The sequence below is a fragment of the Pseudophryne corroboree genome, chromosome 2 (assembly GCF_028390025.1).
Source record: "Pseudophryne corroboree isolate aPseCor3 chromosome 2, aPseCor3.hap2, whole genome shotgun sequence".
Lineage (NCBI taxonomy): Eukaryota > Metazoa > Chordata > Amphibia > Anura > Myobatrachidae > Pseudophryne > Pseudophryne corroboree.
The window spans coordinates 694,966,412-694,984,818 of NC_086445.1; the positions used below are offsets into that span (position 1 = coordinate 694,966,412).

The 18,407-nt window shown below is 43.9% G+C and overlaps 1 protein-coding gene across 14 annotated transcripts in view; it reads left to right on the forward strand.

Annotated features, from left to right (window-relative positions):
* PLEKHA6 (pleckstrin homology domain containing A6) overlaps positions 1-18,407 on the forward strand; it is a 296,849-nt gene that overhangs the window by 130,770 nt on the left and 147,672 nt on the right. For 5 of the 14 annotated variants that reach the window (XM_063955242.1, XM_063955243.1, XM_063955246.1 and 2 more), the window contains exon 1: positions 8,453-8,560. The exons of 2 other annotated variants lie outside the window; for them this stretch is intronic. The gene's annotated coding sequence lies outside the window, so the exon portion shown is untranslated. Of the gene's footprint in view, positions 1-8,451; positions 8,561-18,407 lie in introns of those variants that run through there. 7 more of the 14 variants (XM_063955250.1, XM_063955252.1, XM_063955251.1 and 4 more) reach the window with 5 other exon arrangements.

Here is an 18,407-nt window from a genome sequence, read left to right on the forward strand (position 1 = left end):
ATCCGTGGTCACTAGGATCCAGTCCTGTATCCCGAACCTGCGCCCCTTTAGGAGGTGAGAGCTGTGCAGCCACCACAGGAGTGATACCCTGGTCTTGGAAGACAGGATTATCCTCTGTTGCATGTGTAGATGGGACCCGGACCACTTGTCCAACAGGTCCCACTGGAACACCCTGGCATGGAACCTGCCAAACTGAATGGCTTTGTAGGTCGCCACCATCTTCCCCAGCAACCGAATGCATTGATGGATTGACACTCTTGCTGGTTTCAAGATTTGTTTGACCAGACTCTGAAGTTCCAGAGCCTTTTCCACAGGAAGAAAGACTCTCTGTAGTTCTGTGTCCAATATCATTCCCAAAAACGACAACCGCGTCATCGGAATCAACTGTGATTTTGGCAAGTTTAGGAGCCAACCATGCTGTTGAAGAACTGTCATGGAGAGTGCAACGTTTCGGACCAACTGGTCCATGGATCTCGCCTTTATCAGGAGATCGTCCAAGTATGGGATAATTGTGACTCCTTGCTTGCGATGGAGAACCATCATCTCCGCCATAATTTTTGTGAAAATCCTCGGAGCCGTGGATAGACCAAACGGCAACGATTGAAATTGGTAATGACAATCCTGAATTGCAAATCTCAGGTAAGCCTGATGCGGAGGATAAATGGGAACATGTAAATAGGCATCTTTTATGTCCACGGACACCATAAAATCCCCTTCCTCCAGACTGGAGATCACTGCTCGGAGGGACTCCATCTTGAATTTGAATCTCTTTAGGTAGAAATTCAGGGATTTCAGATTTAGGATTGGTCTGACTGAGCTGTCCGGATTCGGGACCACAAACAGGCTCGAATAAAAACCTTCTCCCTGTTGTGACTGGGGAACCTTGACGATAACTTGATTTTGACACCATTTTTGTATTGCGTCACAATCTACCTCCCTGTCCGGGAGAAAAGCTGGTAAGGCCGATTTGAAAAACCGGCGAGGGGGGTTGTCTAGAAACTACAGCTTGTACCTTGGGATACTATTTGTAAAATCCAAGGGTCTAGGTTCGAACTAACCCAAAACTGACTGAAGAGTTTTAGACAGGCCCCCACCGGTGCGGACTCCCGCACAGGAGCCCCAACGTCATATGGTGGAATTGGTAGAAGCCTGGGAGGACTTCTGCTCCTGGGAGCCTGACAAGGCTGGAGATCGTTTACCTCTTCCCCTTCCTCTAGTAGCAAGGAAGGAAGAACCTCGGCCCTTTCTGAATTTATTGGGCTGAAAGGACTGCATCTGATAATGGTGCGGTTTCTTTTGTTGTGGAGGAACATAAGGTAAAAAGGATGACTTACCCGCAGTAGCCGTAGATACCAAATCATCAAGGCCGTCTCCAAATAAGGCCTTACCTTTATATGGTAGAGATTCCATACTTTTCTTGGAGCCAGCATCAGCATTACATTGGTGAATCCACAACGCACGCCTAGCTGAGACAGCCATGGCATTGTCCTTTGATCCCAAAAGACCAATATGTCTCGCAGCTTCCTTAAGGTATGCTGCAGAGTCCTTGATATAACCCAGCGTCAAGAGGATGACATCCCTATCTAGGGTATCTATATCAGATGACAAGTTATCTGCCCACTTTTCGATAGCACTACTTACCCACGCAGACGCAATGACAGGTCGGAGTAGTGTACCCGTGGTCACACAAATGGACTTCAACGTAGTTTCTTGTTTACGATCCGCAGGATCCTTAAGGGCCGCCGTGTCAGGTGACGGGAGAGCCACCTTTTTAGACAAACGAGACAAGGCCTTGTCCACGGTGGGGGGGGGGTGACTCCCACTTTTCCCTATCCGTCGAGGGAAACGGATAAGCTGCCATAATTCTTTTGGGAATCTGAAACTTTCTGTCAGGACCTTCCCAAACTTTTTCAAATAGCGTGTTCCATTCATGAGAGGGAGGAAACGTTATCTCAGGTTTCCTTTCTTTATACATACAGACCCTTTTATCAGGGATAGCTGGGTCCTCAGTGATATGTAATACATCTTTAACTGCCACAATCATGTACTGAATGCTTTTAGCCAATTTTGGGTCTAACCTGGAATCGCTATAGTCGACACTGGAATCAGTGTCCGTGTCGGTATCAGTGTCTGCCAACTGGGCCAACGTACGTTTTTGTGACCCTGAGGGGACCTGACTTTGGAATAACATATCTTCCACAGATTTCTTCCATGCCTGGGTCTGCGACTCAGACTTATCTAGCCTCTTACTAATAAGAGCCACATTAGCATTCAAAGCATTTAACACATTTACCCAATCAGGTTTCGGCGGTGCCGACAGGGTCACCCCCGCAGCTGTCTGTGTCCCTAATACAGCCTCCTCCTGGGAAGAGCCTTCAGCCTCAGACATGTCGACACACGTGCACCAAACACCCACAGACACACCGGGCATATAGGGGACAGACCCACAGTAAAGTCTGTCAGACAGACACAGAGGGGATTTGCCAGCTCACAACCCTGCGCTGAGAAAATGGGTCTAAAAGCGCCAAGACAATGCCTCAGACCTATAGCGCTTTTATCACATATATATATATTGCACCAATGATATGGCTCCCCCCTCCGTTTTGCATCCCTGGTACTTGTCAGTGAGGAGGACAAGCGTCTCTGCAGCTTGGAGAGGAAATGGCGCCGTGAGCCGTGAGGAAGAAGCTCCGCCCCCTTAATGGCGCGCTTCAATCTCGCTTTTCTCAATATTTATACTGGCGGGGGTTGGGACAGTGACGCGGCACTAATGTCGCCTCTTGCCAGCGGGCCTAATGAGGATGTTTTTTCAGCTGCCCAGGGCGCCCCCCCCCCCCCCCCGCGCGCCCTGCACCCTGCAGTGCTGTGTGAGTGGGAGCTTGGCACGCAGCATCTGCCCGCTGCACGGTACCTCAGAAAATGCCGTCACTAAAGTTGAAGTCTTCTTTTCTTTGGTTACTCACCTGTCTTCTGACTTCTGGCTCTGAAAGGGGGTGACGGCAGGCTGTGGGAGCGAGCATCTGAGCGTACTCAGCGATCAAACCCTCAGGAGCTAATGGTGTCCTGTAGCCAGAAGCAGAGCCCTTGAACTTCTCTCCCCTAAGTTCCACGAAGCAGGGAGACTGTTGCCAGCTGCCTCCCTGAACATAAAAAAACCTAACAAAAAAGTATTTTCAGAGAAACTCAGTAGAGCTCCCTGTAGTGCGTCCAGTCTCACTGGGCACAATTCTAAAACTGGAGTCTGAAGGAGGGGCATAGAGGGAGGAGCCAGTTCACACCCTTTCAAAGTCTTAAAGTGCCCATGTCTCCTGTGGATCCCGTCTATACCCCCATGGTTCTAATGGTGACCCCAGCATCCTCTAGGATGTATGAGAAATATATATATATATATATATATATATATATATATATATACAATTTGAACACAAATCCTTTTATACCACATTAATGCACTTAACTTGAGATGTCAAATTATTGTTCCGTTACTATACCTATTATTAATTAACACATTTCAATATGCTGCCATGCCCAGGGTACAAACCCATAACCTGTTGAATTCCAGTCAAACACCCTACTCATTGAGCTAGTTGATCCTGCATAAACACTGAGATTTCTAACTATATGAAGCTACTTGCACTTTGTAAAAATATAATTAGCAGCATTGTAATTGAGCAGATCTGTGTAGTGTGCAACCACACATTCAATCACTTGAAGCCACACACTACATAGATCTGCTCAGCTGCAATGCTGATAATTTTTTCACAAAGTACAAGGTAAGCTTCAAATAGAAGCTTATAATTCTCTAGCTTTCTATGTAAGGGCAGATAGCTCAATGAATAGATTGTCTGACTGCAATACCAAAGACAGTGAGTTTGAATCCCAGGTATGTCAGCATCTTGAAATGTAATAAAGGATAGTGTGACTGAATAACAAAGAGTTCTTAAGTTAAGTTCATGAATGTTGTATAGGTATTAGCAAGATAGTCAGGAGATGCTGGGCTTCATAAAGCGGTGAAAGTAATTAAAACAGATAGTTGACAAGTGCTGCCAACAGTACCCCCTACCATGCAGCGTGTTTTTTTTTCTAAGAAAGCAGGTGGTGGTACTCAGAAAAAAAGTGTCATTGTAGAAATGTGTTACAAGATTTATAATAGCCCATTTTCAGAAGCTTATTGTAGTAATTTATGTAATTATGTCACAAATTTCTTCCTGTTTCTGGAACTAGTTATACGAATGATAATTATGCTAAAACATTAAAAAAACAAATGTGGGCACCACATACTATGAAATACCATCATTAAAATGCACTGCTATTATCAATAGTCGAAAATTTACATCCATCTCGACCACCTTACCTTTAGACTGTAAGCTCTCAGGAGCAGGTCCCTCTTCCCTCATGTTTCTTTTCTTCCCTCACTTATACTGTACCATCATCTCATCTCCACTGCCTGCAAAGGGCTAGCCCTTGGGTTCTGCCGCCCTGCTGCTTGTTTGGATATTATGACTGCTGATGCAGTAATGATTGTAAAACATGTCCATTCCCTGCTATGTTCTGTACTGCAAGTCACCTTTTTCTTTTTTGGTTTCTATTTATGTACTTTGTAAGGCACTGTGAACCCCTTGTGGTGCAATATGAATAATAATAATAATAATTATTATTATTATTAATAATAATAATAATAATAAAATGATTAATAATATAGTAGCACATTGCAGATGAGATGAAGTTGAGAGCTGACGTGTTCTGGCTTAAAAATAACGACTTCCTGTTTAGACAAAGATACATTTTTACAGAACACAGTCTGGGAGTAATTGTACACAAATCTAAAAGCATTTCAAACTAATACATATTTGGTTTATAGGTATATTACTTTATTATGCGCATTGCAATCATCTGTTTGTGCATGGCCTTAGTTCATACAGTGCATCCGGAAAGTATTCACAGCGCTTCACTTTTTCCACATTTTGTTATGTTTACAGTCTTATTCCACAATGAAATACATTTATTTTTCCCCTCAAAATTCTACACGCAATACCCCATAATGACAACATGAAAAAAGATTTTCGACATTTTTGCAAATTTATTAAAAAAAATAAAAAATAAATCACATATACATAAGTGTTCACAGCCTTTGCCATGAAGCTCAAAATTGAGCTCAGGTGCATCCTGTTTCCACTGATCATCCTTGAGATGTTCCTACAGCTTATTGGAGTCCACCTATGGTAAATTCAGTTGATTGGACATGATTTGGAAAGGCACGCACCTGTCTATATAAGGTCCCACACTTGACAGTGCATGTCTGAGCACAAACCAAGCATGAAGTCAAAGGAACCTCCGAGGTGTCTCGAGGCACAAATCTGGGTAAGGGTACAGAAAAATATCTGCTGCTTTGAAGGTCCCAATGAGCACAGTGGCCTCCATCATCCGTAAATGGAAGAAGTTCGGCCCACCAGGACTCTTCCTAGAGCTGGCCAGACGTCTAAACTAAGCGATCGGGGGAGGTGACCAAGAACCCTATGGTAACTCTGTCAGAGCTACAGCATTACTCTGTGGAGAGAGAACCTTCCAGAAGGACAACCATCTCTGCAGCAATCCACCAATCAGGCCTGTGTGGTAGAGTAGCCAGACGGAAGCCACTCCTTAGGAAAAAACACATGGCGGCCTGCCTGGAATTTGCCAAAATGCACCTGAAGGACTCTCAGACCATGAGAAACAAAATTCTCTGGTCTGATGAGACAAAGATTGAACTCTTTGGTGTGAATGCCAGGCGTCATGTTTGGAGGAAACCAGGCACCGCTCATCACCAGGCCAATACCATCCTTACAGTGAAGCATGGTGGTGGCGGCAGCATTATGCTGTGGGGATGTTTTTCAGTGTCAGGAACTGCGAGATTAGTCATGATAGAGGGAAAGATGATTGCATCAATGTACAGAGACATCCTGGATGTAAACCTGCTCCAGAGCGCACTTGACCTCAGACTGGGGCAACGGTTCATCTTTCAGCAGGACAATTACCCTAAGCACACAGCCAAAATATCAAAGGAGTGGCTTCAAGATAACTCTGTGAATGTCTTTGAGTGGCCCAGCCAGAGCCCAGACTTAAATCCGATTGAACATCTCTGGAGAGATCTGAAAATTGCTGTGCACCGACGCTTCCCGTCCAACCTGATAGAGCTTGAGAGGTGTTTCAAAGAAGAATAAGCGAAACTGGACAAAGATAGGTGTGCCAAACTTGTGGCATCATATTAAAAAAGACTTGAGGCTGTAAATGCTGCCAAAGGTGCATCAACAAAGTATCGAGCAAAGGCTGTGAATACTTATGTACATGTGATTTCTTAGTTTTTTATTTTTAATAAATTTTCAAAAATCTCAAAAAACTTTTTTCACGTTGTCATTATGGGGTATTGTGTGTAGAATTTAGAGGGAAAAAAATGATTTATTCCATTTTGGAATAAGGCTGTAACATAACAAAATGTGAAAAAAGTGAAGCGCTGTGAATACTTTCCAGATGCACTGTATTCCAGTATAATCCAATAGGATGTTTTATTGAATTTAAGAGGTGTTCCAATAGTGTATTCATCAGTATTTATGTAGCGTGCACGAGTGTGGTAGGTTGTAGGATATGGAGGATTGTTTTTCTGATATGTTGACAGTCATAATGCTGACATGATCTTAAAGTCATGATGTCGACATTGACCATGTTTGCATTCATCATGTAGGAAATTATGTTGACGTGTACATAATAAGAATGTTGACACGTTGCCTGCTGACATTTTTACAGCATTGACATAACAACTGTAGGCATTTTGGTGTTGACATTGTTGTTGACCTTTTAACTATATCCCAGATATGAGAAGGACAGCCAACGCTCGCCTGTCTATAGGCAGTTTAGGGATACTAGGAAAAAAAGAAAAACTGCAACATTGCATAGGAACAAAATGTAAAGCACTTCCACCAACATAATGTTACTGTGGAAGTGCAGATATTATTGTGAAACTTCGTGAGCAAGGGAGGGTTCCGCACTGACATAATTAAGATTTATGTAAATGAAATAAGTTAGTAAGTGAAGGAAGCCAGCGTTGAAAAAATATGCTCCAAATGGATTAGGTCAGGATATCTCTGTTGGTGGTGCTCCCAAGAGTCATGTATTGTAATAGGTAACAAGAAAAGGGTAAAGAAGACTCTTTTTGTTTTTTCAAGCATGCCCCAACAAAAAGACTTTTCTTTCCCCTGTTCTTGCTGCCTATTATTGAGAAACTTGTAAATGTATCAAAGATGGGCTATGGCAGAGGTAAGGGTATCCGGACTCCAGGTCGACAACAAAAAGGGTGACACACCTTAGGTCGACGCCAATTGGTCGACACACATTAGGTCGACATGGACAAAAGGTCGACAAGAACAAGGTCGACATGAGTTTTTCACAATTTTTTTCTTTTTTGGAACCTTTTCATACTTAACGATCCACGTGAACTACGATTGGAACGGTAATCTGTGCCGAGCGAAGCGGAGCGAAGGCACCATGCGAGGGGACGCGGTGCACTAATTGGGGTTCCCGGTCACTCTACGAAAAAAACGACACCAAAAAAACATAAAAATCTCACGTCGACCTTTTTCCATGTCGACCTTGTCCCTGTCGAACTTTTGTCCATGTCGACCAATTGGTGTCGACCTAAGGTGTGTCGACTTTTTTGTTGTCGACCTGGAGTCCCAGACCCAGAGGTAAGTCGGGAAGGCTACTCTGTGGAGTATTGTAATGACATAAAGAGATAAATGTCCTCCCTGGTTATTTGGCAGCAGAGGTGTTAGCGACAGGATCATGTACATGGTACTGCACATCTCTCTCCAGTTGTGTGAATGGATTGCTTCACAGTGCAGCTTTCTTGCCTGGGGCTGGAGGGTGAAAAAGTTAGAACAATATTTGGTGAATATCCTGTGACTGCCACAATGAGATTACATGGGAGGCGTTTTGATTGTAAAAGAATTGTACAGGGGGTGACCGGATCCCAGATGTACGGGTTGGTGGGCGCACTACAGGACAACCATGGGTGAGGTGGGCGAGGGCTAGGTACAGTATAGGGCAGGGTGGTGATTGGGAGCAAGGTGGACGGCAGGAACCGTGGAAATCACCAGTGTGGGCTGAGGCAGCATGTGTGAGGAGATGGAAGAGCAGAGCACCGGGGGGAAAGGTGAGCAGCAGCCCGGGTAAGGGGCTGTACACGGTGACGGGCGCTTGCACTGTGAGTGTGGATGGAGTAAGGAGACGGCTATATGTATGTGATAAGGCAGGCTTCCGGCCGGGGTGATGATATATGTGTGGAACATCCAGGGCAGCCAGTGTACACGGATCTCCCCGGCGCGTGCTGGCCAGTGCTGCTGCTGGGTGCGGGGAGGAGGAGGACTCGGGGCGGAGCAGGCAGATTTGCAGCTTGGGCGGATCTCGGGATCAGTCACTGAGGGGCCGGGCTGCTGTAGTTGGACCGTAGCTGTGAGGTGTCACTTGTCACCGTAAGGCTGCAGCAGCTATCCCGGGGACATGTGAGGTGTGTGCCGCAGCAGCAGGGGTAAGGCGCTGGCTGCACTACTGATACCCGGCTGTATAGTTACTAGTATATGTCATGTATGGGAAGGTGGCTGTGCCAGGTGCTGTGTGAGCTAGGGGCAGGGCTGGCGGGAGTAACAGGTTGGGCATGCAGGTCAGGGCTCTGGGTGCCCTGTTGGTGGCCTATAGATAGACACGCTTTGGGCTCCTACAACTAAACCGTGAGCCTTCCAGCACTGTGCTGTGTATGAGTGCCCCTGGGAGCTGTCACACTGCTGCTGCGGGTGTCACCCCCGGGGCCAGGCGCTACTTACTTACTATATGCCAGCCTTACCCGCGTCTGTGTGTGAGGGATGAGAGCTGTGGCCGCTGGTCACGTTACCTGCCCCGGCCATGCCTTGCGTACACTGTATAGGCAGGTGTAGCACACTACTGTCCTATTGGAGCTGCTGATGACACGCGCGGGTCACCTGTAGCCATGCCTCACCTACTGCATTCAAATCTGAGGGATCTGACTGCTACCCAGTAACGTGAGCCAGGCAGGCCAGTGGGCGTACTTGCGCCCTTCATGTCTTGGGCTTTGTCAGTGACTCTTGTTATTATCATTTATCACCATGTATAATAGCATCAGCTACTGCATGTCTGCATCCTCACCTCTCTCTTCCCCAGCTGCTTTCTTAATAGTGGCTTTAGAATCAGCCATTCACCATTTGCTGACCCGTGATGTCAGCTGTCCATTTACACATGTTTAATGTTCGCTAATTCTGGTTAATTAGATGTCCTAAATATTGAAATTACGGAATGAGTAGTTGTGTAAGTTTTATTGTGGGTGGGTACCCCACGGGTGTCTGTGTTCTCAGCTTCCCTGATATTAGTACATCGGTTTCACTCCTCGCCTCCCAGCCTCCTTACAGCAGGTACAGAGATGACAACACCTACAGTGTAATGTGCATGTAGCAGGTGTAGTGTATGGCAGCTAGCTGTAGCGCTGGGTGGGTTAATAGGACAGTAAACAGAGAGTGTTTGTTTTCCTTTGTAAACATTGTTCCAAGGTCCCTTGTCCTCTCAGTAGTAGAGAATGGAGCCTCTGATACAGCCCTGTCCACCTGTTCCCTGTGTTGTGTAAGCACTGTGTGTGTGTGTGTGTGTGTGTGTGTTTGCTTGTGTTTACTTCAGGACATTGTAGGCTAAACAAATGTTTATCACATATTTTGTTGATATTGTCAGGTATTGTAGCATTTTTATGTGCTTAGCTGGCAAATAGCAGGTTTTGGTTTGGCTTTACCTTTGTACTATAAGTAGAGATGAAACTTTATGATCGATCGGTCTATCTATCTATCTATCTATCTATCTATCTATCTATCTATCTATCTATCTATCTATCTATCTATCTATCTATCTATCATCTATCGAGTATGTTTTTCCAAGGACCTGTAGCCTCAGGCATCATTTTGGTATGTCAGGAATGAGATTGTGTTATGGGAAGTAACATGAGACATAGACACCTTGACACACAAAACTGTGGATCTGACTCAGACAAACACGGACATACAGTATACCTGTTGCACTCACATACCTGTATTTCTGTTATTACTGCACAGGATTGGATAATCATGGATACAAATTAAACATTTGTTAGTTATAGAGAACATATAAAGAAGATAAGATGGCCTCGCTCACTAGAGTGTGAAAAATGAACACTGATGTGTGTTACTTTGCTGTTTCACGACATGTCCTTTATTCCATTAGGAATAGACACGTTTTAAAAACCACATTGATTTAAGATAAGTTGCTGTGTGTTCCGATTTCATGCTTGCACGTTAATAAACATACTGTACGTCTAAATGTAACAATGGACAGTCAGTTTAAGCAATGAATCTCTATATTGTTGGGTATGATATATGTGCCATCTTGAAGGGTTATTATAAATGCCAATTCAAAGGTATGCGATAACCAAAATGTGAAGGTTATAGATGCTCAGAATGGGCGAAGAGAACATCAGCAATAGAAAAAGTTTGTTGTAATTGTGTCTACATTCTGACAGATCAGTTTTACCAGCCCAGTCCCTAAAAGGTCTGTGTCATGTGATCTGTCATGTATGGCCAGATTGCACAGATCTGGTTGTCAGAAATTTGAAGGGTCAATGCAGAGCAGTTTCTGTGCAGTTGGTCAAATATCATACACACAAGCAGTTGTTAAACAGACTATCTTTCTGTCATCTTCATTTGTTACATGACAGATTCTTACACTTACTTGATCCTTCACATTGAAATAATGATTTAGGTTTCACACCATACTGTATATGTAGCATATAGCCTAGTCACTGACCAACTGAGAAGTAACTGATGGAGAGGTAAGTATGAAACGTTGCAGATCACTGGCATGGGAATAATTACCTATAAGCTTAATTGTCCATATGGATCACTGCATAACTAGAACTGTGTCCAGTTCAGTCAAACAGGATATAAAAAAATGGATTTACCCCTAAATGTCAGTGCAGTGAGGTTGGGCCTGACCAAACATTTGTCCTGTGGATTTTAATTACACAGAAATGTTGGCATATAAAGAACAGTGTTCGCTCAAATTGGTAATAAGCTAATAGACTGGCCAACCAGGTCTTAGTTCAGTTTGGAAGACTTATAAGCATTAGTTTTTTTTATTGATGACACTAATTTTGTTCTTTCAGATTAGTACACTGCATGCCTTTCTAGTAGTGTTTTGGTGTCAGGTTCTAGAAGTTATTGGCATGTTTATTTAGATTTCTGTATAGTCATGTTGGTCAGGTAAGTGGACAAATACAGAGGAAGCCCTAAAGTGATGTGGGGTATTATCATCCGACTATGGCTAGATTTAGAATTTTGATTGAACTTCTTCTGAACAAGTTGGCGTTCTTTTCTGTGACTATAGTTAATTAAATCTCTATATCAAACTAATAAAAAAGAGAATTAAAATGTGGGTTTAAACAAAGGTGGTTTAAACCAGCCAACCCTCCTAAGAATGCTAAGTATGTTACTTACATGCATATACATCCATACACAGTTCCAAAAATAATCAAAATATCTTTGACAGGCATTAAAGGCAATGTTTCATAAGGATACACAGTTCAATTTCATATCAGAAATCACTCCTGAGTCTTACATATACATGTTGGTACTAATGGACATACAGCCGCTTAGAAAAGTTATCTTTTTATTATGTTGTGACTACTGGCACAGCACCGTGACTTCTTAAAAAAAAACTAATATACTAAAAACTAGTGTTTTTATGCAACATGCTTAATGCCAGTGGCATGCCCAGTGCTAATGTTTAACTCCTCCGTGTGTGTGTGTGTGTGTGTGTGTGTGTGTGTGTTTATTTCTCTGAAATGTGCTTTTGCATTTTTCATTTTGTATTACTATTCAGATTTATTTAATTTTAATAAGTAATGATTAGGACTATTTCTTAACATTAACTTGTTCCTTTCCATTTTATCTATCTCTGAGTTTGCTTTGTATGTATGTATGTATGTATGTATTATTATTATTATTATTATTACTATCATCATCATCCTTTATTTATTTGGTGCCACAAGGGTTTTGCAGCGCTTAAGAAAGTACATAAACAAATGAACAAAACAAGAACAATGACTTAGAGTACAAGACAATATAGGAAAAATACAAGGTATATAAACGGGATCCGGTTAGCATACCTGCTTTCGGAATGCTAGTTCAGGAATCCCGACTGTTGGCATCCTGAATGTAAGGGGGTAAGGTTTAGGCAGTATAGCGGAGGGTAGGGTCCGGCTTCGGGGAGGGAGGGTTAGGGTTAGGCACTAAGCGGGGAGGGATAGGGATCGGATTAGGCTGCGGAGGTTAGGGTTAGATGGCGGGAGGGAGGGTTAGGCATTAACCAGGGAGGCTTAGGCTGCAGGTAGGGAGGGTTAGGGCTAGGGGTATAGATAGCTTAGAATACTTACCTAGCAGGGATTCTGTGCGTCGAGATGACGCTGTTCGATAATTCTGACCGCCGGCATCCCAAGCGCCAGGATCTCGATACCATCCCATATAAACATTTCTGCATCAATGGACACGACGCTGTAAGCATCAGGGTGGCTGAAACTGAGGGCTAGGTGTCGTTGTAAGGAGATAGTATAAGTAAGAGAAGGAAAAGAAAAGCACATGACAAGCAGTCACCCTGAGTGGCAGATGGAATGGATTGCAAGGTACAAAAGCATACCCTCCAACATTTTACATTCGAAAATCGGTACAAATTAGGAAAAGGGGCGTGGTCACGGGTAAAGGCGACGTGGCCACGCCCCCTTTACTATACTTTCAATGTAGATTCAGAGAGTCAAAAATCAGTACATAGCCCTCTTTGGCCGGCACAGACCATAAAAAAAAACCGGTACTGTACCGGACAAAAGGGTACAGTTGGAGGGTATGCAAAAGGAGAGAGAACATATATATATATATATATATATATATATATCAGTCACAAGCAGCTACGTATTTATGTGTTTAGTCTATCTACATATATTCAGATGTAATAGGAATAATAAACTTAAAAATCCCCAAATTGTTTAAACTAAAAAAAAAGCATTTTTTTTTTAAAAACCTGTTTTTTTCTCCAACCCTAATTCTTTTTGGGATGAGTGAGTGGCTGATGAAGGGAAGAGATATAATTTTGCAGATTTCCAAACATTTTATTTTAGAAAACAAATCTTATTTTTTGGTGGAGTGATGTGCCGAAGGGAGAGGAAGAAAAGGGATAGCAGTGTTACTTTACATAGTGGTGGTGGCTGACTGCGCATGCATAACCTACATGTTTAACAGGCCCATAAGTGATGATGAATAGTCCCCAAAATGTATGGTTCTAAATTAATGCCAAGATTAATGGTAATCTGTACAATTATCTGGTAGATTATATGACAGATCTGGCTGGTTGGATGAAAATCTGGTAATGGATGGGAGCAAATGACAATCAACCAGTTGCTCCCAAACACTGAAAAAATGAACAAAACTTGTCATTCAGACAATTGGTTAAATAACGGATTTAACTGATTTGTATGAACAACAGGTTTTGTCTGTTTTCAGTGTTTGGGAGCAAATAGTCGATTGTCATTTGCTCCCATCCATTACCAGATTTTAATTTCAACCGACCAGATCTACCAGATAGTTGTATAGTGTATGCCCAGCTTTAGGTGCAACATTCAACCCATTTCATTATAGTATGACGCCCATTTTGAGAATTTTTTGAAGCACAATTTTGTATTATATACATATTAATAATGAAAAAATTAAAACATCCTGAGACCCACAATGCCACGTTTCATAGTATCTGTATTCTGGAGTTTTGTGCCTTGACTTTCGACTAGTGTTTTGCCAAGGATTTCCCCTGAGGATATATTGTAAACGTATCAGTGACATTAAATGGGATATGATGACAATCAGTTGTTAGTGCAAACATGACAGTTTTTTGAAGCGTTGTAATGTGGAGAGAAGCTTCAGGTAAATTGGTGTAAAAACACTTTACAAAGTTCTTCGGTCAGCAAATTGGATTAAGTGTAAAATCCTTGAACAAAAGCAAGCAAATGTAATTTCCTTTAATGCCCTCCAATAATTCCTTTAACAGCAGTTTTGAGAATCAGGAACAGTAACAGGACAGGCACTGAGTGCAGTATATGCACTTTTATATGCACTATGATTCTACAGATCAGCCGGCCCATTTTGGGCTTAAACACAATCTAGCCAGTTCTAACTAAAATAACTTATATTGCTGCAAAATGCATTTTGCATGTCCGTCCTGCATGCTGGATCCAGCCCCCCCCTGCAGACATGCAAAGGCAGATGGCTACCTGTCATGTTAAGGGTTGCAGTGGCTGCGTATGATGTCACGTAGCCGCCGTAGCCCACTCCGCAAACGTTCCGGACACACCTGCGTTGTCTGGTCTACGTCCTTAAAATGGAGCATTGACACCACAAAATGCGGCGTGGACGCCCCGCTCAGTTTAGGACATTGCACATGCGCGTTCCAGCGTACGCGCATACGCAGATGTGCAGAAAATAGCTTCATAGCAGTTTTAGCACATCAGCGTCAGGCCCCCTAGTCTGTGGTTGTGCTTTACCAGTGAATGGTCCATAAAAAGACCACACTTTTGAAGACTGAGATGTGAAAATAAGTAAATTTAGGGGGTAATTCAGACCTGCTCGCTGGGCTGCTAACTTTGCTGTCCTGCGTTCAGATAGTCGCCACCTCTAGGGGGAGTGCAAGTGTGCTATCTTATGTAGAGATGAGCGGGTTCGGTTCCTCGGAAACCGACCCCCCCCGAACTTCACCCATTTTACACGAGTCCGAACGTCATCATCCCGCTGTCGGATTCTCGCGAGATTCGGATTCTATATAAGGAGCCGCACGTCGCCGCCATTTTTCACTCGTGCATTGGAAATGATAGTGAGAGGACGTGGCTGGCGTCCTCTCACTTTGTTTCAGGGGGCTGCATATCTTTATTCTGGGGACCAGCAGTATTATATAGGAGGAGTACAGTGCAGAGTTTTGCTGACCAGTGACCACCAGTATTATACGTTGTCTGCCTGAAAAACGCTCCATATCTGTGCTCAGTGTGCTGCATATATCTATGCTCACACTGCTTTATTGTGGGGACTGGGGACCAGCAGTATTATATAGGAGGAGTACAGTGCAGAGTTTTGCTGACCAGTGACCACCAGTATACGTTGTCTGCCTGAAAAACGCTCCATATCTGTGCTCAGTGTGCTGCATATATCTGTGCTCACACTGCTTTATTGTGGGGACTGGGGACCAGCAGTATTATATAGGAGGAGTACAGTGCAGAGTTTTGCTGACCAGTGACCACCAGTATTGTACGTTCTCTGCCTGAAAAACGCTCCATATCTGTGCTCAGTGTGCTGCATATATCTGTGCTCACACTGTTTTATTGTGGGGACTGGGGACCAGCAGTATTATATAGGAGGAGTACAGTGCAGAGTTTTGCTGACCAGTGACCACCAGTATTATACGTTCTCTGCCTGCAAAACGCTCCATATCTGTGCTCAGTGTGCTGCATATATCTGTGCTCACACTGCTTTATTGTGGGGACTGGGGACCAGCAGTATTATATAGGAGGAGTACAGTGCAGAGTTTTGCTGACCAGTGACCACCAGTATTATACGTTCTCTGCCTGAAAAACGCTCCATATCTGTGCTGCATTGTAGTATATAGTAGGAGTACAGTGCATAATTTTGCTGACCACCAGTATATAATATATAGGAGTACGGTACAGAAGGCCACTGCTCTACCTACCTCTGTGTCGTCAAGTATACTATCCATCCATACCTGTGGTGCATTTCAGTTTTGCACAGTTTGCTGACCACCAGTATATAATATATAGCAGTACGGTACAGTAGGCCACTGCTCTACCTACCTCTGTGTCGTCAAGTATAATATCCATCCATACCTGTGGTGCATTTAAGTTTTGCACAGTTTGCTGACCACCAGTATATAATATATAGCAGTACGGTACAGTAGGCCACTGCTGTACCTACCTCTGTGTCGTCAAGTATACTATCCATCCATACCTGTGGTGCATTTCAGTTTTGCACAGTTTGCTGACCACCAGTATATAATATATAGCAGTACGGTACAGAAGGCCACTGCTCTACCTACCTCTGTGTCGTCAAGTATACTATCCATCCATACCTGTGGTGCATTTCAGTTTTGCACAGTTTGCTGACCACCAGTATATAATATATAGCAGTACGGTACAGTAGGCCACTGCTGTACCTACCTCTGTGTCGTCAAGTATACTATCCATCCATACCTGTGGTGCATTTCAGTTTTGCACAGTTTGCTGACCACCAGTATATAATATATAGCAGTACGGTACAGTAGGCCACTGCTCTACCTACCTCTGTGTCGTCAAGTATACTATCCATCCATACCTGTGGTGCATTTCAGTTTTGCACAGTTTGCTGACCACCAGTATATAATATATAGCAGTACGGTACAGTAGGCCACTGCTCTACCTACCTCTGTGTCGTCAAGTATACTATCCATCCATACCTGTGGTGCATTTCAGTTTTGCACAGTTTGCTGACCACCAGTATATAATATATAGCAGTACGGCACAGTAGGCCACTGCTCTACCTACCTCTGTGTCGTCAAGTATACTATCCATCCATACCTGTGGTGCATTTCAGTTTTGCACAGTTTGCTGACCACCAGTATATAATATATAGCAGTACGGTACAGTAGGCCACTGCTCTACCTACCTCTGTGTCGTCAAGTATACTATCCATCCATACCTGTGGTGCATTTCAGTTTTGCACAGTTTGCTGACCACCAGTATATAATATATAGCAGTACGGTACAGTAGGCCACTGCTCTACCCACCTCTGTGTCGTCAAGTATACTATCCATCCATACCTGTGGTGCATTTCAGTTGTGCGCAGTATATATAGTAGTAGGCCATTGCTATTGATACTGGCATATAATTCCACACATTAAAAAATGGAGAACAAAAATGTGGAGGGTAAAATAGGCAAAGATCAAGATCCACTTCCACCTCGTGCTGAAGCTGCTGCCACTAGTCATGGCCGAGACGATGAAATGCCATCAACGTCGTCTGCCAAGGCCGATGCCCAATGTCAAAGTAGAGAGCATGTAAAATCCAAAACACTAAAGTTCAGTAAAATGACCCAAAATTCAAAATTAAAAGTGTCTGAGGAGAAGCGTAAACTTGCCAATATGCCATTTACGACGCGGAGTGGCAAGGAACGGCTGAGGCCCTGGCCTATTTTCATGGCTAGTGATTCAGCTTCACATGAGGATGGAAGCACTCATCCTCTCGCTAGAAAAATTAAAAGACTTAGGCTGGCAAAAGCACAGCAAAGAACTGTGCGTTCTTCTAAATCACAAATCCCCAAGGAGAGTCCAATTGTGTCGGCTGCGATGCCTGACCTTCCCAACACTGGATGGGAAGAGGTGGCGCCTTCCACCATTTGCACGCCCCCTGCAAGTGCTGGAAGGAGCACCCGCAGTCCAGTTCCTGATAGTCAAATTGAAGATGTCACTGTTGAAGTACACCAGGATGAGGATATGGGTGTTGCTGGCGCTGAGGAGGAAATTGACAAGGAGGATTTTGATGGTGAGGTGGTTTGTTTAAGTCAGGCACCCGGGGAGACACCTGTTGTCCGTGGGACGAACATGGCCATTGACATGCCTGGTCAAATTACAAAAAAAATCACCTCTTCGGTGTGGAATTATTTTAACACAAATGCGGACAACAGGTGTCAAGCCGTGTGTTGCCTTTGTCAAGCTGTAATAAGTAGGGGTAAGGACGTTAACCACCTCGGAACATCCTCCCTTATACGTCACCTGCAGCGCATTCATCATAAGTCAGTGACAAGTTCAAAAACTTTGGATGACAGCGGAAGCAGTCCACTGACCACTAAATCCCTTCCTCTTGTAACCAAGCTCCTGCAAACCACACCACCAACTCCCTCAGTGTCAATTTCCTCCTTACACAGGAAAGCCAATAGTCCTGCAGGCCATGTCACTGGCAAGTCTGACGAGTCCTCTCCTGCCTGGGATTCCTCCGATGCATCCTTGAGAGTAACGCCTACTGCTGCTGGCGCTGCTGTTGCTGCTGCTGGGAGTCGATCGTCATCCCAGAGGGGAAGTTGGAAGACCACTTGTACTACTTCCAGTAAGCAATTGACTGTCCAACAGTCCTTTGCGAGGAAGATGAAATATCACAGCAGTCATCCTGCTGCAAAGCGGATAACTCAGGCCTTGGCAGCCTGGGCGGTGAGAAACGTGTTTCCGTTATCCACCGTTAATTCACAGGCAACTACAGACTTGATTGAGATACTGTG